Source organism: Balaenoptera borealis (genome assembly GCF_965194805.1).
Source record: "Balaenoptera borealis genome assembly, chromosome: 13".
NCBI classification, from domain to species: domain Eukaryota; kingdom Metazoa; phylum Chordata; class Mammalia; order Artiodactyla; family Balaenopteridae; genus Balaenoptera; species Balaenoptera borealis.
This window is the reverse complement of record NC_138870.1, coordinates 22,230,093-22,256,458: the sequence shown is the minus strand read 5'-3', so window position 1 is coordinate 22,256,458 and position 26,366 is coordinate 22,230,093. Positions and strand designations below refer to the sequence as shown.

Genomic DNA, 26,366 nt, shown 5'->3' with positions numbered 1-26,366 from the left:
AATAAATAGGCAATAAATATGACTGGTGCTGAAAAGCTCCAGGAAACTTGTTCAAGGTCACCCAAAGTAGCCAGTAAGCATGTATACATGAGGGAAAGAATAACAAGGGCTCCCAACCAGAACTTTCTTCTCGGGCATATGGTGGCTAGTCCTGATGCAAATGTCCTGGGGGCGCAAAGACCTCCCACAAAGGCAAATCACATGATGTGCCCCTCTCCAGCCCCACTCCCAGTATTTTTATACAAGGAAAATCAGGTCTAAATAAGTACCAAGGTGAGGTAAAGGGTCTGGCTAGAGAGGACATCTCTACTTGTCATGCCTCCCCGACTAGAAAATAAAAGGTGGGGAAATGAGGAAACAACAGGGACAACTTCCTTGAGTGAAGCAAATGTATGAAAAGCTTAAGAGTCCTCTTCATGATGTTGACCAGGTGAACTACTCCTCTTTTGTGAGAGCACCTAGCCCAGAACCTGGCACATAATAGGGGGTTAAAAATGTTTTAATCCTCCCTGCTCTGCTCTCCCAACCCAAGGGCATCCAGCTTCTGGCTGGCAAAAACTCAGGGTCCAAACCACAAAGACGTGTAACATTTTGGGGAAACCTAGAGGTTGAGTGCAAAGAAATAAATCCTACAATCAACTCCCAAGTTCCCTGTACACTTGGTGACCCACCAGATACCAAACTAGAAAAGAATTGGAATTACTTCATTCTAGGGTTTGAGGGAAAGTTCTAAGAGGAAACTAAAGCCCTAAAGAACTAAAGTCAAAAGAAAATGTGGGTGATTATGTAAGAAGTAGAGGCCAGAAACATTAATAAAGACACAAGTACTTAACAGTTATAGTACATCAAGCTAGTATTTTGTAAAGAGCAACCACATGACAAAAACACTCAAAGCTTTAAGCCTTCCTTGGCCTTGGAAAGTCATGAGACTTTTTTGGCTAAAGCAAGGAATGCTTTAGTGAGAGGGAAAAAGAACTTCCAGACCTCTAGGTGGCTCCCATTTTTAAGCAACTACCTCTCTACCTTAACTAAATGGCCAAGCGACACTAGTTATTTATGCAAGTCACGGCAATAGCTGGACAGTACTAAACATCCTTAGAACTAAAACTCTCCTTTTTCTACTCCAGTTTGCCCTTTCTTCCTTTGAATTTGAGCACTGGTGCAATCCACAGCTGCTGACTAACATGTTATCATATGACATGTGCAAAATAATGTGACATGGTAAGTTTTTTTTTTCTTTCAGTAATCCTGTGCTGATGAAAAAACCATAATTCCTTTAATGATGTACTTAGAAAAAGGATTATCTACAACAGAAAATCACAAGGGTAACACCAATTAAAAGGTGTCTCAATTTATTTATGAATTTTCCACAGAGCTCCAATGTGTTCACATTTTACCTGGTATCTGCAAAGGATATTTCATGTTATACATAAAACCATCAAAGAAAGAGTGTAGGAGACAGCCAGTCTGGCTTTTGTGTTAGGAGAAGCAGATTTAACAGTGATAAAGAAGGCAATCAATATAGAAATCACAAGTCGTATTACTATCTTATTCATTACAACAATAACTATTTATTGAGCATTTACTATATACACACCAGGCACTGGGTATAGACTGGTGAATAAACCAGGCATTATTTCTGCCCTCAGGGGCAAGAGAGAAACATTAAACAAATAATACATAATTATAAACTGTGGTAAATATTTAAAAGGAAAAGATAACTGCTATGAGGGAGACAATCAAGGGGTTCTAAGTGGCATGACGATACGGGTGGCCTTCTCAGGGAAGACTTTTATAGAGGATACCTGAACCAGCACCCAAGGATGAGAAATTACTCAAGGAGGTGGTCCTGAAATAGACCACCAGCAGGAGCCCTGAGGTGAGTCTGCTAGAGAGCTGGATCACGTGGCTGGCCAGAGATGAAAATGGGGGACGGGACCAAATGACACAGGACCTTGTGGGAATGTTGAAGATTTTGTATTTTATCCCAAGAATAAGAACTCTGAAGACTTCAAACAGCAAGTGACTTCTTTTTTCTCCTTCTGGCTGCTGGTGGAAGAGGGACTGGAAGGGGGGGCAGGGTGTGAGCTGGACGCCTCTGCAGTGGGAAAGAGGATGGTGGCTTGAACTAGGATGCAAGCATCGTGGAGACTGAAAATCAGGTTTGAAAGAGATTATGCCTGAAAAGTAGACAGGACTTTGTGACAAACTGGTTGGGTGGGGGATGACAGAACAGAACACGGAATGGAAGATAACTCCAGCCTTCTGGCCTGAGCCACTCATTAGATGGATGAGATGAAAAACTGAGGAGGAACAGTCTGAAAGGTTGAGTAATCATGAGCTCATTTTTCAAGAAGTCACAGATGCTGCCATTTACTGGCTAAGATGGGCCAGGCACCATGTTAGGTGTTCTACTTGTCACAGCATCGCTCTTAGTAATAATATCCCCATTTTGCAGAAAGCTTTGAAGTTTGAAATCTCTTTAGGGTTGGAGCAAGCTAGCAGGAGAGAAAACAGGTGATACATTATTTTTAAAATCCAATCCTCAGAGTTATGATGCACAATGTTTTCCTATCCCACTCCCATCTCCACTCCACTGCTACCCGCAAAGAGTTTTGCTATGTTTTGAACACCAGCAAGATATCTAGGACCTTAATGGTTTACAATAAATGAGCAAAGCCATTATGCCAGGAATCAACCATAATGGAAAGAGCAACAATATTCAACACTGAACAACAGTTTTACTCTCATTACCTACATCAACATAAGACAGACCAATTAATGAGTAAGAAACTCTGAAACACTCATCGTTTCTCAAAATGACCAACACATTCAAGTCAAAAATTAATGCAAGCCACCCAGTACAGAGGCTACAAAAGCCAAGCATTGAGATTCACATTAAAAAATTGAAACCTTAATAAAAATAAAATACTAGGCAAAAAGAAATGATACCACAACCTCACAGAATTTAAAATCTGCAATTCCTAAATATCTCAACCGAATGCCAAATTCAGGAAACATGCACACTAAAAACAATCTACATATTCTCACTTCTTTTTAACTGCTTTTCCCTGCAGCATGCTGACACTTCAGCAAACTGAAATGCCTTTCCTCTCTGCACACTCCCATGATTTCCTCCCTCTCTGAGCTCTCTGATGTCCCCCTCAGCTACTGAAGCCCCCAAATTAGGTCTTATCAATGAACCTAGAAAGAATTCAATGCATTACTGCCAACTGTGTATCGAGAGTACCGTCTTAAGACTCTTAAAAGGAGAGAAAATGAGGAAGGGGAGGATTTTTGAAAGGTTTTACCATCTACAGTACAAATTATATTTTTGTTGGGTCTGATCCTTCAAAAGTCCAATCATCAAATTATGTTCAGTCTTCTTTAAGTGGGGTATGGTCACATATAATATTTATAGTTTGGGATAGTTCCCCATGGGGATAAATAGAATTAAAAGTACAATTGATACGCCAGCTAAAAGATAAAATCTCACACAAACCATCCTCCAAAACAATACTGCTCTGTCCTGCCTCCTGACTCCTGTGTGCATGCAGTACCTCTCCCTGCAGAGGGCTAGCTGGCATTCACTACTGCCTCACCCAGGCAAAGGACGGGATGTTGAAAATCCACTAAGAAAGCTTCCCATTTTTCTGTTCCTTCACAACATGACTGCCAACTCCTGGCAACCCAGAGATGAAAGACTTAAGAAAAATGAAAATTAAAAAAATAAAAGACTGGGACTTCCCTGGTGGCACAGTGGTTAAGAATCTGCCTGCCAATGCAGGGGACTCAGGTTCGAGCCTTGGTTGGGTAAGATCCCACATGCCTCAGAGCAACTCAGCCCCTGAGCCACAACTACTGAGCCTACGCTCTAGAGCCCGCGAGCCACAACTACTGAGCCCACGTGCCACAACTACTGAAGCCTGTGCGCCCAGAGCTCAACAAGAGGAGCCGCTGCAATGAGAAGCGCCCGCACAGCAACGAAGAGTAGCCCCCCACTCACCACAACTAGAGAAAGCCCGCAGGCAGCAACGAAGACCCAACGCAGCCAAAAATAAATAAATAAAACAAATAAATCTAAAAATAAATAAATAAATAAAAATAAAAGATTACCTGGGGCCTCCTACCAGAATGGGTGGTTAATCCCACCGACAGAAAATCGGAAATCTATCCATATTTAAAGGTGCTTCCTGCAGACAAAAGAGATCTAACGAAGAATTGCTGAGACACATTACACTGGAAAATCCATAAATGTTCGTCCCTCTGTGTCACCAGGCTGGAGGAATTTTTTTAACGCAATGCTTTGATGTATTGACAGGGTTAACCTGACGGGTTTAAGTCTGCTATGAAACGTGCCCTGCATCTATTTCCCGTCTAAATGCCTAAAGATCAGGGGCAATACTGACCCGCAATTATATCCAGCGCTTGCACTGCTCAAGATGCCGTTTGATGCTGAGAAAGTAGTGGTTCAGCAACCAGGCGGCTCTAGGATGCTGAAATAACAACGTAACGCTCGATTACGAGCCCAGGTACTCGGCGTGAAAGATCCTCTGCTACACGAGGACCCCACATTCAAGGCTCACGTCCCTTCGGCTTCAATCTTACTAAGCTTTCCGCGACGTACCCTCTCAAAGTTTCTAGTTTGCTAAACGGAATTACTTTGAAAGTCCCCTCTTCTGGACTCCCCTCCCCAGACGGGTTGGCGGCAAGGGGAAATAGGCACGGAGGATGGCTAATCGTTCAAACAACATTTAAAAACCTGTAAACCAATCATCTTTTCAGAGGAAAAAAATAAGCGTTCACCAAGCAGTCACTCGGCAAGCGAGCATCCGATTTCCATTTGGAGCGGAAAATATTAAAGAAGCCAGACATACATTTCCCTTTCCAACAAAAGTGGCCTCTAAACTCCCCGGCCAAGGACACTAGGAGGAAACAGAGGCTGGAAACAAGCTCGTACTCTCGGTCAAAGCGTGTGTGTGCGGCGAGGAGAACGCGCAAAGGGGAGACAGCGGGGAAAAGGTGAACTGGAGGAAGCTGGAGCCCGCGGCGGCGGCGGCGGCGGCGGCGGGGCGGGGGCAGATCGGACGAAGAAATCCGAGGTGCAGAGAGAGGGGCGGGGAAGGGGGAGCCCGGAGGCTCCAGGAGGAGGAGGGAGGGCTCCCGGACGCTGCCCAGAGATCTCGGCCGCCTAGTAAAGTTAATACTTACTCAGTTTCGCAACTGCGCCGCCCCCGCAGGCCGCCCCGCGGGGCCGGCCGGGGCGCTGGGGACGCGGCGGCGCCCGGCGGCCGCCCAGCGCCGGTCCCCGGCCACGCAGCCCGGCGCGCCTCGCTCCCCGGCGCTCCTCCGGCCGCGCGCCCCGCACCGGCGGGAGGCCCCAGCTCCCCGGCGCGCCCTCTCCGCGCACCTCCTGGCCGGCGCTAGGTGAGCGCGGACGCCCCGGGCGGGGGTGCCTTGGGTGTGCGAGCGCGCGGGCAGCTGCGGCACCGCCGGCGGGAGCCGCTCCCAGCGCTGCACCGATGCCGCGGGCCGGCGGGCAGGCGAGGCTGGGCAAGGAGCGGGGCGCCGGCCGCGGTGCGGGACGCCGGGCGAGCGTAGGCGGCGGAGTCCGTGCCCGGCTCGCTCCCGCGGCCGGTGCCTCTGGGCGGGGGGCCGGGCTGGGGGCCGGGCCGGGCGGCTGGCGGCTCCGCCCCTTCGCCGGGCCGCCGGCTGAGCGCGCGAGAGCGGCGGCGCGGGGGCGCCCCCCTCGGCCGGGCGCTCGGGTTACAGCCGCCGCTCCCCTGCTCCCCCGCCCGCGCCTCGCCGGTTCGCCCGCGCCGGGAGACAGTGTAACGGAACTGGGACGCCAGCGCTGCATTGTGGGAGCTTTTAAAGCGGCGGGGAGCGCGGCGCGGCCGCTCAGGCTCTCGGTTCCCCGCCCCATACCCCCTGGCACTGCCCCCACGCCGCCCGGCCGGTCGCACACCCTCAGCCAGCCGAGGCCCGTGGACCCGAAAGCCAGAAATGGTGAGATGACCGGTGCCTCGCTGACTCTCACAGAGCAAAATCTTCCATAGCCCGGGGATGAGACTTGCAAAACTGCCCTCCACCGTCACCCCGGAAAGTAGGAGGCTTTTTCTGCGGACGCTTTAAAAAAAAAAAAAAAAAAAAAAAAAAAAAAGGCCCTTCCATCCCCTCAGGACTGGGTTTGAATTGCTTTTCATCTGGAGTGGCAATGATTCAGCGACCCCCTTCTCAGCAGCAGGCAGTGACAGAGACAGGAGACGAAAAACACAGCGAATGAATCAGACGTGAGTAACCAAGTTTAGAACGAGCTGGGCTCGGATTCAGAAAACCGCTCCCCACTCCACCACATACACAACACGCACACACACGCACGCACACGCATATGCACACGCATCTACCTTTAAATATAGCAAATTGTCAATGAAGGAAAGCAGTGCTTTTATGTGGAAACGCAGATGTGTGTGTTGTTTTCACCATTCCACCTCTTTTTTACGGCATGCAAAATTACTCTAGCCACCAGACAGAATCCAGTTTTTGGGCCAGACTTGTGCTCACACAAGCCCACAACTCAGGAACAGCTATCAGTTTGTAGGGAAATGGGATGAGGATGAATAATGGATGAGGTGCAAGGAAGCATTCCAATTATAAAATGTCCGTTTTGATTCTCCAGACACTCGGTTTTTTGGGGTTTGTTTTTTTTTTTTTTTTTTTGCTTTTTTGCTTTTTTAATCATTGAGACGGAAATATTACATTTGAAGCACAACTTGTTACCGCTCGTCTTACTCAGGGCTTGATTTGTTTTGTTTGGAGTTTGGGTTTGTAGGCTTTTTGTTTCTTCCTCTTTTTATTTTGCCCTTTAGTTATTGCACAGCTCATTAGTTCCTCTACCTCAGAGGTGAACTGAGGAGAGGGATGGTAAGACTCAACTTAGGCTAATCAACATTTGGAGGATTTGGGGACAAGAAAAGTTCTCTATGATTCAAGTGTAAAGCCCGAGGGAACTTTTTAAGGGACTCTGTAGGGCATGGATCCTCTTCCCTGAGGAGTTTTCCAGCCTTAATGTTAACATTTCCTAAGCTCTCATTCCCTTGTCAACCTTTAACTCCACTGAGTAACGTCAGTCACTGCCTAATTACCAAATCTAATGGAAAAATTCAGTACCCATCTTCTGGTGCCCCTTGTGGCATTTGCCAATGTTGACCCCCTCCGTCTTTTTTAGGACCGTCCTCCCTTTTTTTGCTGTGATAGTCATCCTTCTTTTTTTTTTTATTATTATTAATTTTTATTGGAGTATGGTTGCTTTACAATGTTGTGTTAGCCTCCACTGCACAACAAAATGAATCAGCCATAGTCATCCTTCTTTTATAGAGGTCTTGAAACAGGGATGAGTGATAACAGGAAGGAGTGTGGCTATTGTTAAACCAGGACTCAGGATCTTACCAAGTAGAAGAACCTTAATCTAGTTTCTGTTGGTCACCAGGAGGGTCTTGACCTCGATTTTATCATGCATCCGGAGGTGAACAAGTTGACTGACTCATGACAGCTACCTTTCATGTCACCAGCATTTAAATCAAGATGAAATTTGCTATGATTAAATATCTGTGTCCACTATTTAGGGGAAGCACTTACTAGGATCCAGGTACCTGGTGAGGTATCCCCACCTCCAAATCAGAGTGTGCCTTACTGGTGGCTGCAGAAGTCAGTGAAGTTACCTCTGTCCAGCCCGGATAAACCCAGAAAAATCTCTTCCCTACCTCAGCCCCATGTGGTTAATGCAGTCTTTCTTCAGCATATAGTATAATTTGTTTTGAGCTTTCTTAGCCATAATCACATCCCTGTTAAGCCTTCCTGAGATCACACCAAATGTCCTTGGCAGGATTTGTAAACGACCCTTACTTCTGCTTTCTAATTATATTCCCTGAAAGTAACCTAGCTAGATGAGTGAGTATTCATGCACTTCAAGCCCTATAACGTAATCAGATTTGATTTTCAAGAAAAGAATCTGAGAGGATGGATTCAGAAAAGAGGAGAATCCGGAGGGAGAGAGACATACATGGAGAGCAAAGAGAATGAACAAGCGGGGTCAGCACCTAGAGACATATTGAATGTATTATCGGTTTCCTACTGCTAACTATAAGCAAGTTACCACAAACTTAGTGGCTAATAACCATAAGAATGTGTTATCTAACAGTTTTAGAGATCAGAAATCCTAAAATCAAGGTGGGGGCTGTTTTCCTTCTGGAGGCTCTAGGGGAGAATCCATTTCCTTGCCTTTTCCAGCTTCTGCATCCCTTGGCTTGTGACCTCTTCTTCCATCTTCAAGGCCACAGCATAGTATCTTTAAATCTCTCGCTCTCTTTGTGACTTCTGCTTCATTGTTAGGAGGATGTCTCTTTCTCTAAGCTAGGCAAAGAAAATAGGAATTGATGTAGATACATCTCTAGCCATATATGTTATGAACTGAATTGAATTAGTTGCAGGAAGAAAAGATGTTGTCTTCATTACTAGTGAAATTGTCATTTGGATAACTTTTTTGACTGTGTCATTGCTGAAGTGGTGACTCATTAGTTCAACTAACCCTATAACCCTCTGGTGACCCATGTAACTGAAACCCAACGTGTTAACACACTAAGAAACCAAGTTCCCATCTGCTCTTCCTGGGGATAAATTCCTTTCTCTGGTAATCCCTGGCAACTTTTTCTTTTTTGTGTCAGTGGAATCATATTGCTAAGCTTGAGAAATATGTATCTGGACCAGCACTTCCCAAACAGGTCCACCAGGGAACACCACCTTGTAAGATGGGATGCTGGGAAGAACAGTTGTACCATGCTCGGATAAGGCCCATGGAACACAGTTGTGACTACAGTTTAGGCCAGAAGAAGCTTGTTAGTGGGTCAGATCCGTTAAGGGCCACGTGTCGGGAAATCTGTTCATGAGGAAGTCCAAGGGAGAAACAAATTTTGTCAGAAACAAGTAGGTATGTGTGCTGGAAGGAGTAAATTATGGACTTCTGAGTATAACTTACACATTTCTTTATTGGCTAGTCCCACCTATCTTCCCTTCTCTTTTGCTGCTTCTGTCCCCACTCTGTGTTTCACCCAGACTACTTACAGCTTACTAACCTCAAACGGTGGTTCAGGATCACTCCTCAGTTCTCTTACCATGTGACCCTGAAATTGCTTGTTTACCAGTGGAGCCCTGGCTATCCTCCTCCAGCTTCGCCCCACCCCCACCCCCACCCCCTTCTTAAAGCCAGGGGCTCTGTTGTATTTATTGCTATATCCCCCATGCCTGACACAGGGCCTGGCTCAGACTGGGAACTCAATTAATATTAGTTGAAATAACAATTAAATGAATGAATGATAGTATAAATGCAGTAAACTCACGTCACCTACTCATCTGTTATACTTGCCTTGGATCTTCTTCCTTCTAACCTATAACGAGCTGAGAGTTCCATTTTCGTCATTAATTTATAAACATAATAAATATGGTATTGTGCTAGTTCTGGGCTTACAAGAATTAATATGACAAAATTAATATTAATATGACCTCACAGGCCATCTGAGGAAAGAGATGCTAAAAGAGAAAATTAGGTAGATAATGCTAGTTACCTATCCCATTCCCTTTCTCCACTCCTTTCTTAGTAATGGAAACCTGATTTTGTGCCCAGTGAGAAGTTTTCTTTCACAACCTTCCTTGCAGATAGGGATTACTAAGTATTGACCATGTGGATATGGGCCTTTCAGGAAAACTCATTTGTGTGTCCTCATTTATGAGCAGGGCTGACTCAAGCACTATTTTTGCCTGAAACACAGATGTAATAGCTGGAGTTACAGCAACAAGCTTGTGATATCAAGGCTACCTTGAAGCCTGAAGTCATGTACTAAAATTTGTACAAATGGGATCATTTAAAGTTATTCAGCCCATCTTACCAAGCCTGCATTTAGTCACTGTTACTGACAAGTTTGGAAGGAAAAAAAAAATCATCTCTCCTCTTCTCTTCAGTATACGTGTGTAGAAAGCAATTAAATGTGGTTTTCTTCACCATTCCTAGTGAAAATCTTGTACACATACTGAAACACTGCAAGGATCTATAAATATTGTGATTTATTTGACCCACATAAAGGGCCTTTTTAGAAACAACCAACAGTTCTCAGATCTGTAGGAATTTTTAATTTAATGATAGTTTCTTGTTAAAAAAAATAATAAAATGTTTAGAGACCAAGTCATAAATAACTCCTTAAAGGACCCTCCAGTAATTTGATGGAGCAGGAGGGTGATGAAAATTTTATTTTGTTAAATAGCGAAGTACAGTATAGAAAGAAAATAAAGCATAAGCTATAAATGGAAACTATAACAGGTTATACCAAAAGGAATAAATACAAATATATTCAGAAATAGGATTTAAAATATGATTGACTTCTTATTTAGGCAGACGTATTTTGAGAGGATAATCCTATGAAAATGAAAGTCTTGGTTTTTTAATTGTAGGCTAGAAGAATGGATTTAGTCAGCTGAGATTAACTATGGGGGACTCCACAAGAGCCTATACTAGGATCCGAATACTGGGGAAAAACAGTGAATGTGGTGCCTGATGTTAAGAAGTTGCATCTTTGTAAATACGTGCAGTAAAATCTGGACTGTCTCGCATTCTTTCCACCTGAATGCCACTCACCAATCTCCCTACACTTCTCCAATGCTATAATTGAGGTTTATAATGATGTCCCCAATATGACTCCTGAATCATAGCAGAAAGATTAAATTATCTTCTGCTTTGCCTTTATGTGTTTAATTATATTTTTATTAATTGCAAACTGGAAATCTGATCTGTTTATAACACTGCTGGATTAACCAGAGCCTCGTTATCAGGGACCCAATCGTTCACGGTAACAGAGTTTATAGTTCTTGAAGGGAAAACAACCCAACAACTGATTTAAAATGTGAGATTTATATGATCATAGTAAGAATAATTATTATAAAATAATTTAGAATCATCCAGCCACATTTGAAAGAATTATAACAAATGTATTAATAATAAATGCTACACATCTAATTCTTTTAATAAGTATAATAACTCATATTCTGTAGAAAGAGAAAAATTAGAGTATGAATAAGTAAATCTTCATTTAGGCGTAGGCCCAGGAATATTATAAATTGAGTTGCGTTGTACGTCCAAATTTGCCTTAGGGTCCTGTCAAGCTGCTCCTCTTCTCACCCTTGGTTTCCTCAGAGATGTATTGCTCTGGTGACAGTAAAGGACCTCTAATAAACATGAAATGAGCATGTATCTTAGATCCGGTTCTCTGGAAGCAGAGCCTGAGACAGGGATTCTTGTGCAAGTGACTTATTGAGGGTGTGCCTCAGGAGAAGGGGCAGGAGGGAGGTAGCATAGGGTAAGGGGGATAAAAGCAAAGACAAGACAAGGCCTCAGCTGGAGACCAGCTTTAGCATGATCCTGTGGGGAACTCTAGAGCAGGAATTGGACCACAGAGTTGGTCCCTTGGGGCAAAGAGACTGGCCTTTTGCACTCCTATTATCAGTCACTCATTGACTGAAGGTTGCTGGTAACCCCTAAGGCAAGGCACCTCCCGTTCCCCCCAAGGGCAAAGGCGGTTCTCTGAGAGAGAGGCAGCTGCATTTAGCAGCCAACACTCACAGCAGCTAGAGATGCACACACTGGCCCAAGGAAGGGATCTGAGGAGGGTACCGACAGTACCCATGACACATCATATATGGATAGGTTAGAGCTCCACACCCAACCCTTAAGGATCCTGTAACAACCGAAGCATACTACTAAAAGTACTGCGGAGACCAAGCACCACGTGTGGCCTTGTCTCTAAAGGAAAGTATGCTCAGAACACAACTAGGGATGTGAGGAGCCCATCTCTTCTTCCAGCACAGGCTTGGGAACTCCCTCTCTCCTCCCCTACATTTCGTGCCAAGCAGTGGCAACTGGTGGTGGCTTCAGGGACTGAGGCAAAGTGCCCAGTAAGGAAGGAACTAAGGATGTTAGGAAAATTTGAGATAGATCCAGACAGGCTGGGATGGGACAAGGGGACCATTGGGTTAATGCTTATGTCTGAGGCCACTTGCTAACCTCCCCCTTTGTCCTCTTCCACTGGCCCTAGAAATGTACTTGCTTGCTTATCTTTCCTCTGTCAGTCTCTCAGCTGCTCACTAGGGTTTCTATTTCCCCTGGCCGCTGGAGCTGTGTTTGTCTGTCTTCAAACAGCTTTTCCGCCACTCTTTTTTTTTTTTTTAAATTATAGTTGATTTACAATTTTGTGTTAGTTTCAGGTGTACAGCAAAGTGATTCAGTTTTTTATATATATATATATATTTTTTTTTTCTTTCTCAGATTCTTTTTTCCACCACTCTTAATATAACAAACATTCAACTTCAGCTTTGCAACACCTTCTAATAGTTTGACGGCTAAGTATGATGGTGGGTGTGGGGAAAGGGAATAGAGTAAAAATCCTTCCCATGCTATTCCCCTTCCTAAATGTAGCCCCATGAGCCAGGTGTAGCGTGGGTGCCATGGGTGGGTCTTTGGGAAATACAGAGGCCATGCTGTTGATTCACCTGCATTTCAGGGGAGCACCCAAAGGCTGTCCTGGGAGGTGCTGGGTGAAGGCTCTGGGGTACAGTGTGGGAGTGAAGGGGGCAGAGAGCCCCAGAGGAGGTACACGTGTGGGCAGGTGGTACAGGAGCAGGGACAAGGCTGTGCATGGTGTTCCTCTAGCAAACTTGGGCACTTTCCTTCTCTCTCTCCCCTGGTCCTTCAGCCCCAGACCTTCCGCTGAAGACACCAGTTTAGACTAACGGAAGATACACTGACAACTGAGAATAGGTGAGTGTGAGGCAAGAGTGCAAAATACTGGCTATTACAGGCTCTGAAGGAAGGGAGGAAAATCATAATTTTTTTTTTTTTCTAATCTGGGAAAGGAAGAGATGTTCCCTTTACCCTAAGGCTGAGGTAGAAATAAATGACTCCCAAGAACTACTGACATTGAGATTACAAATAGTACCACTTTGGCTGGAATCAGAACATTTTCTAATACTGTACTCATATAAGTAAGGGGTCCGGGTGGCCTCAGCAGTACAGCCCACGTGGGTGCCCTGTGACACGGTGGAAGGCAGGGTGGGCTGGTTAAGACATTAATGGTGTCATCGTCTTATGCCTGACATCTTCCAGGAGAGACCCTTCCCTTCCTGCTGCTGCCCTTCAGCCTCTGTAGGGATTCCAGTCTTCCTGACCTGTATGGGAGGTAAGGCAACCCATTTAAGTCAAAGAACTTTAAAAGAACTCTAAGGCTCTTTTCTCAGAAAGATTGGGAAGATACCAAGACAGATTTTGGTTCAAGTCCTGACTCTGCTTCTTACTACTTGAGACCTTAGTTTCCTTATCTGCAAAATATAAGGGGTAGAAGAGAAGAGGATAATATTAGTAGCATGTAAAGACTTACTGTGATTAACTGGAATAATGTGTGTAAAGCGTTCAGCACAGTGCCTGGTACATAAGTGTTGTTGTTGCCATTATTATTACTATTATTATCATCATCATCTACAGGCTTGTAGGTGAGAATATACTTTAAACAAAGCCAGTAATTATAATATTCCGATTCAGTATACTCTGTGCCAAACATTGTTCTAAATACCTCTCATATAATAACTTTTTAAATACAACAACCCTATCGGGTATAACAGTATACTATTATACCCATTTTATAGATTAGGAAGCCAAAACAGAGAGAGATTAAGTAATTTACTTAAGAGTCCATCATTAGACAGCGGCAGAGCTGGGATTCAAACCCAGGAAGTCTGACTTCAAAATCTGTACTCTTTACCACTGTAATTAGAGTGAGGCAAGACTTGAAAAGGGCTGAGAGAATGAAGCGTAGAACTGGCAAAGGTTCAGGTGCAAAGATTAGAATGGAATTGCAAATTGAGGTCTGGGTTAGGCGGGTTCCTTCCACCTGGTGCCCAGAGCGTGCTGAGGGTGAGGGCTGGGGAGTGAAGATCAGGCAGCTCCAGCAGCGTCACAGCTTCCTCGTCAGGGACTGCTCACCCAGCAAAATAAGTTAACCTACTATTTGAGAATGACTGATGTTTCCAAGTCAGTTTACAAGCAAATTGGGCACATAACCCACAGGTGAACTACGGCTAAGACAACAGTGTGCATTCTCAAGGACATTCCTGGTCTTACGTGTCTTTTACCAGGTAAGGGACCATCCTAGGAAATAGCCCAGTGAGTGCTAGTTCTTCTGCTTAATAAGCTTTTTCACCCTGGGTGAGTCCCTTTGCCTTCCTGGGCCTTTCTAAGGTGGAAGCATGGTCTGACAGAGGTCTTTCCTCTTCCACTGTTCCCTGTGTACCCTCCGTGTGTTTATTCCAAGAGGGCCGGACATCCAGGTGGGGCTGCATTGTTCTTACAGCAGGGGCTTCTAGAATTACCTTATATGTCACATCTAGCTCTAATATTTTGAATGTATGCATCATAAATTGAAATAATTGGTGTCACTGAAAGAGACGGGACGTGGCAGAATAGGCTTGTTCCAGCTTCTAATAATGACCCAAACAGCAGTTCAAAAATCCAACTAAAGGGCTTCTCTGGTGGCGCAGTGGTTGAGAGTCTGCCTGCCAATGCAGGGGACACGGGTTCGAGCCCTGGTTCGGGAAGATCCCACATGCCGCGGAGCAACTAGGCCCGTGAGCCACAATTACTGAGCCTGCACGTCTGGAGCCTGTGTTCCGCAACGAGAGGCCACGATAGTGAGAGGCCCGCGCACCGCGAGGAAGAGTGGCCCCCACTTGCCGCAACTAGAGAAAGCCCTCGCACAGAAACGAAGACCCAACACAGCCAAAAAGTAAATTAAAAAAAAAAAAAAAAAAATCCAACCAAAAAATCCAGGAATAAAAAAATTGAGTTAGGCTTAATTTGTACCACGAACATAATATTCAGTGAATATGATTCTGTTATTTATTTTTTACCTTATTCTGTGACTTCACTCGTAGCATTCAATTTATATATTGATTTCTAAGCATTGGTTTCCAAAAAAGTCATTATCCTGTGAGCAGTATGGGCCACTAGAGCTTTATAACAAATAAACGGACGAAGGGTGGATGCCCTTTGAAGAAATAGCCTCGTGTTACTTGTTGCCCTCAAAACTGGGATGTCCACATACTAATAGGGGTCACGACAGCATGTCAAACTGCAGAAAAAACTGCATAATACTTCAGTGATTTTAGACAGAAGTAGATAATCAATTCAGCCCCGGGTAGCTTCAGAGAGTAAGTCAAAAGAAGGAAATCTTTTTATTCTCCTCAGGGCAGAGATGTTTTTCTGGTTCTGTGTTTTAATTTTAGCATCTGCTGTTCCCTAGCGAAGTGTTGGTTAAAACAAAAACCACTGTTTATTAGAACCAAGTGTCAGAACTTAATCAAAGATGAGTAGCATGTCAGTTTCCCTACTCCTGTAATAAAAGAATAATTGTGATTGTACTCTGGGGGTCCATGTAGGTAAGGAGTCTAGTTCTGTCTGGCCATTTCATGTAGAAGCAAATAAGGGGATAAAAAAGAGTTATTAAAAACAAAAGCAAAACAAGCAAGACAAAATGAAATATGGGAGCTAAAATTCCAGTCCTTGGCAATCAACCCCCAGGCCTGGATGTTATGCAGAAAAAGGAAAACGTTGGAGACCCCATGGCAGTGTCAGTCAAGGCAGGTGATTTTAATTTCTGTTTTTCTAATAGGCTGGAGTTGGAAAAGGGAAGAAGTGGTGATTTGGGGGAAGAACTACTTTGCACATAACAAATAGTTTACTGTGAGCACTCAAGGACATCCTTAGGGTATATTTTAGAGATAGTGAAAAATTCACATGAAAGATTAAAATTCAAATTTCTAAAATTGAGAGAAAATAATTCTTAATTATTTATTAATTAGAATTATTTAATAATTCTAATTTCTTAATGTTGGCAGAAGGTAACACAGGCAGAAGAGAAGATGCGTTGGGAGGTTACATGGCTTTAAAGGAGGGCTGACAGGCTGCGTACAGGACTCTGATCCTCCTAGGGCGAGCACAGCATCTTGGCGCGCCCTCTTCTCCTTTCAGACCTTCTCTCCAGCAGCCAGTTCAGTAGTTGCCGTGCATGTAAGAGGTGCTTGAGTGAGTCTTTGTTAGATAAATGAAAAGCAAATTAATGCACTTTTCAGAGCTCCCTTCAGAGACCGGAGCCTGAATGAGGACAATTATCAAAAGGATAGACTCTTTGAGAATGAAATATATTGAAGTCTTCTGATGCTGGTTGTCAGTCCTTCTTCATCCTCCTGGCTACTCTCACCCACCCCAGAGGACAGAGCCCTGTAGATGGCTCCAGGTAAACTGTGAAGTGAGTGGATTAGCATCTAGGGTGGGGCCGGTGGGGCTGACTTTGGGCAATTTATTTTATCTGTCTGGGCCTCAGTTTCTGCCTGTGGTGGTGACGGTGGTGGTGGTGGGATGAACTGGGAGATTGGGATTGACCTACATACACTAATACGTATAAAATAGGCAACTAATAAGAACCTGCTGTATAAAAAAATAAATAAAATTCAAAAAAAAAAAGAATGTTTACCAAATAGAGTGATCTGACTTAGAGTAGGCCCCAGTTCAAGGTAGCCTTTATCCTTACTCTTACTATTGAAATCAGAAGTTTCATGTCAGAGGCCTGATCTTTTAGTGAGATGCTTTCCCGAATCTGTCTCATGGTGGGACAGGGAGTCAAGTGTGAGACCAGAAACCCAGCTTCTCAGGAGCGGGAGGGAGGGCACTGATGCCCTGGTGATGATTCAGAAATGAGCACCGGTGCCAGGCAGGCCAACATGAGACAGAAAAGTTTCTTCATGCGCTTATTTGTTTTTGTTTTGGGTCCATTCTGCTGATAAACCTCCTCACTCAGAGGTTATTACTGCAAATGAAAAATACTGGTAAACCAGTATTTTGGCATTAGCGTTCTGAGTGAGAGCTCCAGTGGCAGGGAGGGGCTGAGCCGTGGTTGAAGGGTTTCTTTGTGTTGACTGGGAATGCCTGTTCATCACTTTGTAAAGTTGGCTGAGGGTCTTCAGGTTATAGTGGAAAACCTTAAGAGTCACATGGCAGCTTTTCCAAAAGTCTTTATTGCTGGAATTTCACTGGCTTCATGCCCATCCAAGCAGCCTCTGTCAGAAGGAACCAGAGCAGCTGTGACATGTCTGTTCAGGGCAGTATTGCATAGGCGTGAAGCAGTAGCTCCATCTTCCCAAAACCCAGTAAAGTCCCCTGTCACGGCACAACTGAAGCTGAAAAAACTTGAATTACTGCCTGCCGAGCTGGAAGGGGTCTTAGAGCTCATCTCATCCAATCCCTTCGATTTCCGGTTGAGGAATCAAATCCAGAGATGTCTGAGGACCTGCTCAAGATAACGCAGCTAATTAGGCTCAGAGTTAAGACTCAAGATGGAATACAAACAAACACTTATATTTATTAAACTTCATGTCGATTCCTTGTCTCATAAACTTGTATCTCTCTGCAAAATACTTAAGACAACAATAAGCTGGGATAAGAGAAATTTGTGAAATTGTGCTAACATGTTTGGGGTTGTCTTCATATTCTCTGAAACCACAAAAGGCATTTGATTAGTTTGCAGCCAATTTGAGAATTTGTATTTATTTTCAAATGGTGTTTTCATTTTCAGAAGTTAAATCATTTTTTCGTATTCGGGCTTCAAAAAGGCTGGGTGGGCTTTCGATACCCATGGCGATGGTTCCTTATTGCCAGAGCCACTGTTAGACCAAGTACTGCTTGGAAGGCAATTCGAGGCAATTTCAGAGGAGCCCCGTGTCATGTCTCTCTGATTATAGTACGTGTGGTTGTCAAGCGAGAGAAACCACATCCCTTGGTGAGCTCCGCAATCAATGGGCTGTGAGCAGTCAGTCAGGCTCACCGGGAACAGCCTTCCACTGTACTTAAGACACAGGACTTACCCCCAGATCAAGCTGCTCAAAATTGCCTTTTTACTCAAGATCAAGCATTTCAGAAGTCATGCTGCACGCAGTAGGGGAACTATTAAGTTGTAATGAAATAGAACAGCTACAAAGAAGAAAACAAATGTGTACTTCAAAGATGCAAAGGAGTGTCTTCATCAGGGCCCTGTTCAGATGTATCTTTTCTGCCATGAAGATTCTTCTAATTTTCATTTTGATATGTTTTCCTTTTCTTAATTTTAAACCACGAATTCTCCTTGTGCCAATTAACAAAAAGTGAAATAGAAGTCAGTCACTCCCTAAATTCCTCTTAGATGGCGAACATTCTTTCTCTAGCCGTGGTTGCTTGCATGCTGCCTCTTCTAATCTGAGACCCTCACTGCAGGCAGTAATCAAATTCCTGGAGATGGGGTCAGGGAAAACTCAATCCCAAGTTGTCCCCATCCTTCCCCCCTGAGAGATCATGCCTATGTCAGTCTTGGTTCCTTTTCTCCACCCTCATCTTTGTCTTTCCCTCTGTTTAGCTCTTTCTTTATACCTTGTAGACTAGAGACATGAGCATATGAGATTCTTCCTCCCTTCCCTTCTCTTTCTTGGTTACCTTATAGACTTCTCTCCTCCTACACCTCTGTTCATTATATTCTCCCTCCCATTTTGTTCCAAAAATCTACCTGTAATGCATGGCTGATAAGCATATTCATTTTGCTTATGATTAACCTCGAAGGAGGAAAACACATTTTGGTGTGTTTTCAAACTAAAGAACCACTGCCAGAATACGTCTGAAAGTTCACTTTGACTTTGCATTAAAGTATTCATTTCCCGCTCCCCACGGCCCTCACCTCATCCTTCTCTAATTAAACTTAATTTCCATGTTAAAAATATTAAAAAAAATTATTTCTAGCTCACGTTTTGAGTGCTACACTACCGTGTTGCGTTCCACTGCCTTTTCAATGCAGATGTACCACAGGAGGTAAATGAGCCCTTTTGAAGTAATTTTGGAACCTGGCCATTTTTAGAACATTGTTTCTATGAGAAAATGAATTCCCAGCTTTTAGAACATGATTTATTTTAAGTTGGGTATTTCCTCTCTGTGTTTGGTACAAAAAAAATCTTTTTGACGTGGTGACATAAAGTCAAAGAGAGCTGACTTGGTTTTTACCTTGTTGAATATTTTCATAATAGAAGAAAATTAACCTGTTTATTTCTTACATTTTATTGTGTTTTGTATAACGTTCTAGAGACCTTGAGATGCATATTGTTGGTAATTCATAATTTTTCATAACCAGAGATACGCGGAGACTGCAGTTGTACACCGTTTCTGTTTTTCCCCTCTTCCTGGGCACGTGGAGAGACTGTATTTTCCAGTCTGCCTTGTAGCTAGGTGTGGCCATGGGAGTGGGTACTTGCCAATGGAATACGAGTACAAGTGATTCGAGGAACTTCTGCCTTATCTGCTTAAGAGGATCTCCCTGGCCTGAGACTCCCTCTCTTTCCCCCACGTAGCCACCTGGACCAGAGCAACCCTGCCAGCCAACTGTGGATGGCAGAGTTATTGCCAGCCTGGGTCTCCAGTGACTGGCTGGAGCAGAGCTGCCCACCAAGCTGGGACACTTGTCTTGCACTGTTACCTGGGAGACAAATGAACTTCATTGTTCTTTGAGCCACTGCATTTTGGGGCTCTTTTTATTACAGCAGTTTAGCCTACTCTATAAAACTACTACAAAAATTATTTTACAAGATGTCCTATTGTAAAGTATTTTACCATAATATACTGAATAATCAAAAACTACATAAGCAAAAAGTAATTTTCTTCCAAAAACAAAACTCTAGACATTTTTTTTTGATTCTGCTAGTGTATTTCTCTATATATTAAGAAATGGATAAGGCTAATTTAATCCTCGATTCAAACATAAAAGTCTGTTTACCAAAGCCAGACATGTTTTCCAAAGAGTTGTTATTTGAAAGGGGTAATATGTTCTGGCTTGCATTATATCTATTAAAGGAAAACAAGTAAAAGAATACCCACCTCAGAAGCACATTTGTTTGATATAGTATCCCATAATAATCCCATTTTAATTAGGGCCAAATTCTGCTTATGATCAAATGCAGTCTCAAGAAACAAAATTCTTCCAGGGTCACGTTATAATACAATAGTGAAAGAAGAATAAAGCAAGGTTAACATCATTGAATTTCAAAAAAAAATTATAAATTGGAATGAGGGTAGAATCACACACATATTCATGGTTTATTTTTTATACCACAATTGGTGTATCTAATGGTACTTCTTTGCTGAATATTTTTGTGTATTTGTTGGTGGCTTCGTTTTTCTCACAAAGTAAAGTAACATTTGTAATTTAGGTTTTTCATAAAGTTCTTCCATTAGAATATATATTAAGATAATCTAAAATATGAAAGTTAAAATAAATAGTGCCAAATTGGCCCATGGCTAAAAAAACAAACATCTAAGCCCTGAACGAAGTAGGGATGAATTTATTCCTCAAAATCCTAAAACGGGAGAGGTAGGAAAAGGGGTTACGAAAGAATCTACGACCTTAATAACATTAAAAAAACTAAATGAATATTACAGTATTCTTCGTAGAACTCAGAACTCTGGGTGAATTCTGAGACAAAACATTTAAGAGGATAAAATAGGCATTAGCTACAGGAAAATAATCCATTCTCTCTGTACATATTTTTAACTAGTAGCAAATTCATCTCACTGTATTTTTTAAAAATTTTCTTTTGTTTTGTTTGGCCACGCTGCACAGTTTGCAAGATCTTAGTTCCTGGACCAGGGATCAAACCCGCGCCCCCTGCAGTCGAAGCGGGGAGTCTTAACCACTGGATCGCCAGGGAAGTCCCACTTTTTTTTTCTTTAAATGCAATACTGGACTTTAACTCTGTCTGCCAGTATCAAGATTACGATAATTGTAATCTAGATCTTCTTTATGCATACGATGATGTCTACTTCAACCTTAAACTGACATCTGTGGAACTTTGCTCTAGTAAACAGTTCCTGGCTGCCTGACATAACCAGCCGTCAGACGAGAGAACGTGCTTATAGCATTCTGTAAGGGGGATAGAATGCAATATGGATAGAATGCAGTGTGGGATAGAATGCGATATGGTCTGAAAAGAATCAAGGTTCTTAGGTTTTCTACTTCTCGGTTTTTGTGTTTAAAAATATAAACCCACAGGGACTTCCCTGGTGGTGCAGTGGTTAAGAATCTGCCTGCCAATGCAGGGGACACGGGTTCGATCCCTGGCCCGGGAAGATCCCTGGCCCGGGAAGAACATGCCGCGGAGCAACTAAGCCCGTGCGTCACAGCTACTGAGCCTGCGCTGTAGAGCCCACAAGCCACAACTACTGAGCCCACGCACCACAACTACTGAAGCCTGCGCACCTAGAGCCTGTGCTCTGCAACAAGAGAAGCCACTGCAATGAGAAGCCCACGCACCACAATGAAGAGTAGCCCCCGCTCGCCACAACTAGGAAAAGCCCGCACACAGCAACGAAGACCCAACACAGCCAAAAAATAAATAAAATTAAATAAGTAAATAAATAAAATTGAAGTTGCTTTAAAAAAAAAATATATATATATATATATATATATATAAACCCACATTATAGTAACTGACCGCTGTGTGACAATTCATCTAGAGTCTTGGTCCAAAGAGTCTTCTAATGCTGGCTTTAGTGCTACTCAACTCAATGACAGATCCAAGCTGGGCCTCCACTTCCTTATCTGGACATGGGAATACTTTATTAATATTTGTTTCTCCCAAGCCCACTCTAGGAGAAGTCTGTACCTGCAGGAAATTACACGGCACACAACTCTTCACTTAAAGCAAAAATAAAGACAGCCTTAAAGAGGAAACAGTATCACGATGGGGAAGGAGGAGTAAATGGCTGAGGGGCATGTGACCGTGGCAGTGCCTCTGGGATGGGTCAGCCGGTCAGAGGGCCAAATCCAGCCTGCTGCCTGCTTTGTTAAGAGCTAAGAAAGACTTCTCCATTTTTAAATGATTTTTTTAAATTCTGAAGAAGAAGAGTATTTCGTAATACATGAAAATTTTATGAAATTCAAATATTAGTGTCTATAAATAAAGTTTTATTGAAACACAGACATGCCCTTCCATTTAAGTGTTGTGGCTGCTTTCACACCACAACAGCGAGAGTTCAGCAGTCATGACAGAGACCGTACAGCCTGCAAAGCCTAACACATTTACTAGCTGTCCTTTATAGAATTAGTTTTGCAAACCTTCCTCTAGAATGTTCAAGGTAGAAATGTCCAATGGCAGTTGGAATTTAGATTTTTGGAATGATCCACAAGAAGCAGTAGTTTAAAATGTGGGAGTTGAGGAAGTCAAGAAGAGATTCGAGAAAAGAGGTCTGGAGAAAGCACCTGTGGAAGATGACTTTGATAAGTTGGGAGAGGAAGGAATCCCTGAAGGGAGGAAAGAAGGCACAGGTAGAACACGGTGGGTGTCCCAAAAGCCAAGCAAAGAGTGAGTTGGTGACAGCAGACATGTCAGAGAGATCAGGTAAACTGAAGATAAAACAGTTCACTGGATTTGGTGACTAGAGGTCATTGGTGGCCCCCGAGAAAGCGATTTCTAGGAAACAATGTGGCATTTGCCAGTTTTCAAGAGGTCCAGGAGCAAACAGATTTGCCCTGGAAAGGAGGCCAACATTTGTCTGCTTGCTTGCTTGTTGTTTTTCATAGAATACTGAGAGTGTTTGTAGGCCTAACAGAAGCATTCAAGAGATGGAGATGAAGAGAGGAGACAGAGAGCTGAGGAAAGGAATGGAGAAAAGGTTGAAGGGATGCCTAAGTTGAATATAGAAGGGGCACAGCTCCCTCTGAAACAATGAGGAAGAAAAGAGTGGACACACAAAGAAAATTTGAAGGGGGAGGCCAAAAAGGGCGTGATAACATTAAGTGGCAAGGTTAACTACATAGAATAAGGAAGCTGGAATAACAACAGGGCATTTCAGGAGGGTAAACCAGTAACCATCATGCATGAAGCTGTACAAAGTCTACTGGAGTGTCTGAAAGGACTGCTGAGGAAAAGTATTTGATATGGTTTTGGAGTCTTTCCCAAAAGTTTGGTAGCTTAGGTGTGGAGATGGAAAGGAAGTTGAAAGAGGCTAAGATTAACATGAAAGACTCCAGAAAAGGTAACACGTAGAATGACTGTTCAAGAAGACAGTGTTGAAACAACTTGTCCTGGAGTCCAGACTGGTTGGTAGAGCAAGGGAAGCCAGAGGGAACTTGACCAGCTAGGATTAGAAAGAAGACTTAAGAAAGAAATGAGACCGAAGTGTCATTTCTGTAAGGTGAAGGAAGTACAAAAGATAGAGATCAATGAAGATAAAATCAGAAAGGAGGACTTCTATCATCACTATCACCAAATGAAAGATCTTGGAATATTGAAAATAAGGTGTAAGATCTGGCTGTCATGGGGACTATGGGAATCTCAGAAGAAATCTGAAGATGCAGCTGCTTTATCCTGGAAGGCTCTTGCTCATCAAGGTTTCTTGTCCATGTATGCGTCCCAGGGTCATGTAGGTGGAAGGTGATCAGAGACCAGATAAGTGATGTCTGAGCTGTTTCCAGTGGGAGTAGATCACAGAGAAAAGTCTTAGCCAGAGAATCTTAACTTGAACCTAAGGGGTTTAGTTGAAACTGAGTAGCCCTTTGGAATGGAGCTGAACAATGACTCAACTCATTGACTTTGGCTCACTGGGCACCCTTTCCCTCCCTCCCAGGGAAACTGAGATTGAATGAATAATAGCTGTGAAATGCCCCTTTGAGAACAAGACTCCTACACACTAATAAATACTAAATGCTTTTCATTACAATTTAAGTGAATGACTTGCTTCCCCTCAAAATGCGTCATAATGAATGGCATGAGAAAGAATGACATTTCCCCAAAATGTTGCACATTAACACTAATTTATTATAGACTCATGAATGTCTATAAATTTTGTTGATTGAAAATTAATTTGCATCAACATTTGAGGAATGGTAGGAGGGAAGTTAATAAGTACCTGAACCATTCAATTATTTGAAGTACCTAGACTTAGCTAAAATTTACTAAAGGATAATTTAAAAACTTATTTATCAAATTGAATTGTGACATTTGGGGGTCATTTGAAATGAAAAACATCTTTTGTTTTCTCAGCTCCCATTTTACCTCTTCTCCCCTTGCCCCTGGTCCCAATCCCCATCCCATCCTTGCTGCCCCTAGATATTCTTTCAAAGATTTGGCAGTGGTAGGAAGGAAAATATTCACATATTCCAGAAAGCAAATAATTTCTTGGTCTTCATGACATAAGAATACTAGCTTTCCCACAGAGAAGCAAATTGGATGACAATTTTAGGATAATTGAATTGCTTGATGCTTTTCAAGTTGTTCGGAAACCAGTGCTGTGAAAACCAGTTTTTTTCAGTGCTACCTGTAGTTTCCTGTGCTAGGAGATTTTCTATTTACCCGTTAAAAACAAAACACAGAGCAAAGGCTTGCAGATTTGTGAGTGGGTTTATGTTATACAGTGGCTTTGAAAATGAAAACTTGGTAAACTAAATTAAAACAAACTGAGTTGCCCGAATTTTCAATAAGTTAGGTATAATAATTTGGGGTGGACAAAAAAAATCTGTATAAAAGAGACCCATAGATCTTAATTTTAAATCATTTGAGGGCCAAATGGTCACCCTTTCCCCCCCCCTTTCTGGATGGAGATGGAGGGTATCAGGGCTTTCAGGTATGAAACAATTGATAATGATACCAAACAAAATGGTTGGTAATCACAAAGAGAGTAAGGCACAAAAAGAAAAGTATCTGGGCAGAGACAAATCATGGAACTGAGCAGAAACTGAATAATGTTGGCCTCTGCTTCTGAACCTTGACCATGCATCAGAATTACCTGGAGGGCTTATAAAAATACAAATTGCTAGCCCCCACCAACAGTTTCTGATTCAGTAGATCTGGGATAGGGCCTGAGAGTTTCCTTTCCACCAAATTCCCGAAAGATGCTGATGCTGCTGGTTCTGGGACCACACTTTAAGAACTAAATTTAGGTTGATTTAGGGCAGTGTCTAAAGACAGAAAGAAGAAATACGAAAGTGTGGAAGACAATGATGAGAGATAGAAGAAGCCAACTTATTGGAGGAAATTAAAGGGAAGAAGGAATTAAGACAACAGGTGATGACTAAATTAAAATTAAGAAAAGCAAAGGAAGGTAAACTTTAATTGAATGCCAAGCCCTGTGCTAGGCACTTTACATTCACATTCCTGCCAGGTAGGTAAAATAACATCCAGAAGAGGAACAAGGTGTTCAAAAACTTGACAAATGTGAGTGGATAATGATGACTATAGTAAAATAGCTTTGCAAGGTCAACACAGTTAAAAAACGGTCCTGAGTTCTAAGCCACTTAAGAGATAGACAAGGAGAAAGATGGAGATCAGAATACCATACTTATTTCTGATTAAGGCTGGGAGGGATGATGTGGCTTAGGAGTGCAACAACGGTGGGGTTCCCAATGCTGCTGCTCAGAAACAGACCGGTCTATTGGACCAGGCCAGGTGGACATGTTTCCTCCCGTGGGGCCCTCCCCTTGGAAAATTTCCAACATGGAAGATAAGACATGAGTATGGGAATTATGGTAGCCATTCCTCAAGGAAGGAGAGCATGGCAGGGGCTGAGCTTTGCAAGCCCTATGTACTCTTTTCAAATTTACCATTCAAATAATTTGCTTTTCATTCTCTGAGGCAGAGTGGTGAAAGAGTAAAGAGGTTGGGAATGTTACATGAACTGAGGTCTCTCTAGATGCAAGGAAAAACATCAGGAGCCTGGAATAAATATCCTTTCCCTATAGGTAGGTGAACCTAGCATAAATGCAGACTCTTTCCCTCTAAAGCCTGCTCCGTTTCAACGATTCTGTTGGTACTTCCCTGGCAGTCTGGTGGTTAAGACTCTGGCGCTTCCACTGCAGAGGGCATGGGTTTGATCCCTGGTTAGGGAACTAAGATCCCGCGTGCCACACTGCACGGCCAAATATATATATATGATTTTGTTGCTTCTAGAAAGAAAGCATGACAAAGATTGGGGAGTAGTAAAGAATCCCAGGAAGATGCAAGATGAAGGAACCAATACCGTATTTTGGTAGCATGGTAACTTGAATTACTGGTGCCCAGCAACAGGGGATTGCCTGCAAGACTAAACACTGGAAGTGGGCCTGGCTGGTGGCCGGGTCAGTATCCCGAGGAGAGGCTGGTTGATCTAAATTTCACACGTGGCTTCCGAGTCTGCTTCTGTCTGTGGCCATTTTGACTAGTTTTCGTTTTCTATA

General features: G+C 43.1%; 2 protein-coding genes across 11 annotated transcripts in view; one reads left to right on the top strand and one right to left on the bottom strand.

Annotated features, from left to right (window-relative positions):
• RASSF8 (Ras association domain family member 8) overlaps nt 1-5,364 on the bottom strand; it is a 127,155-nt gene extending 121,791 nt beyond the window's left edge. For 3 of the 4 annotated variants that reach the window (XM_082352241.1, XM_082352245.1, XM_082352246.1), the window contains exon 1: nt 5,212-5,348. The gene's annotated coding sequence lies outside the window, so the exon portion shown is untranslated. Of the gene's footprint in view, nt 1-5,211 lie in introns of all 4 variants that reach the window. The other variant, XM_082352242.1, reaches the window with a different exon arrangement.
• A 791-nt stretch (nt 5,365-6,155) lies between these two features.
• LMNTD1 (lamin tail domain containing 1) overlaps nt 6,156-26,366 on the top strand; it is a 419,515-nt gene continuing 399,304 nt past the window's right edge. For 6 of the 7 annotated variants that reach the window (XM_082352224.1, XM_082352226.1, XM_082352225.1 and 3 more), the window contains exon 1: nt 6,158-6,293. The gene's annotated coding sequence lies outside the window, so the exon portion shown is untranslated. Of the gene's footprint in view, nt 6,294-13,204; nt 13,278-26,366 lie in introns of all 7 variants that reach the window. The other variant, XM_082352227.1, reaches the window with a different exon arrangement.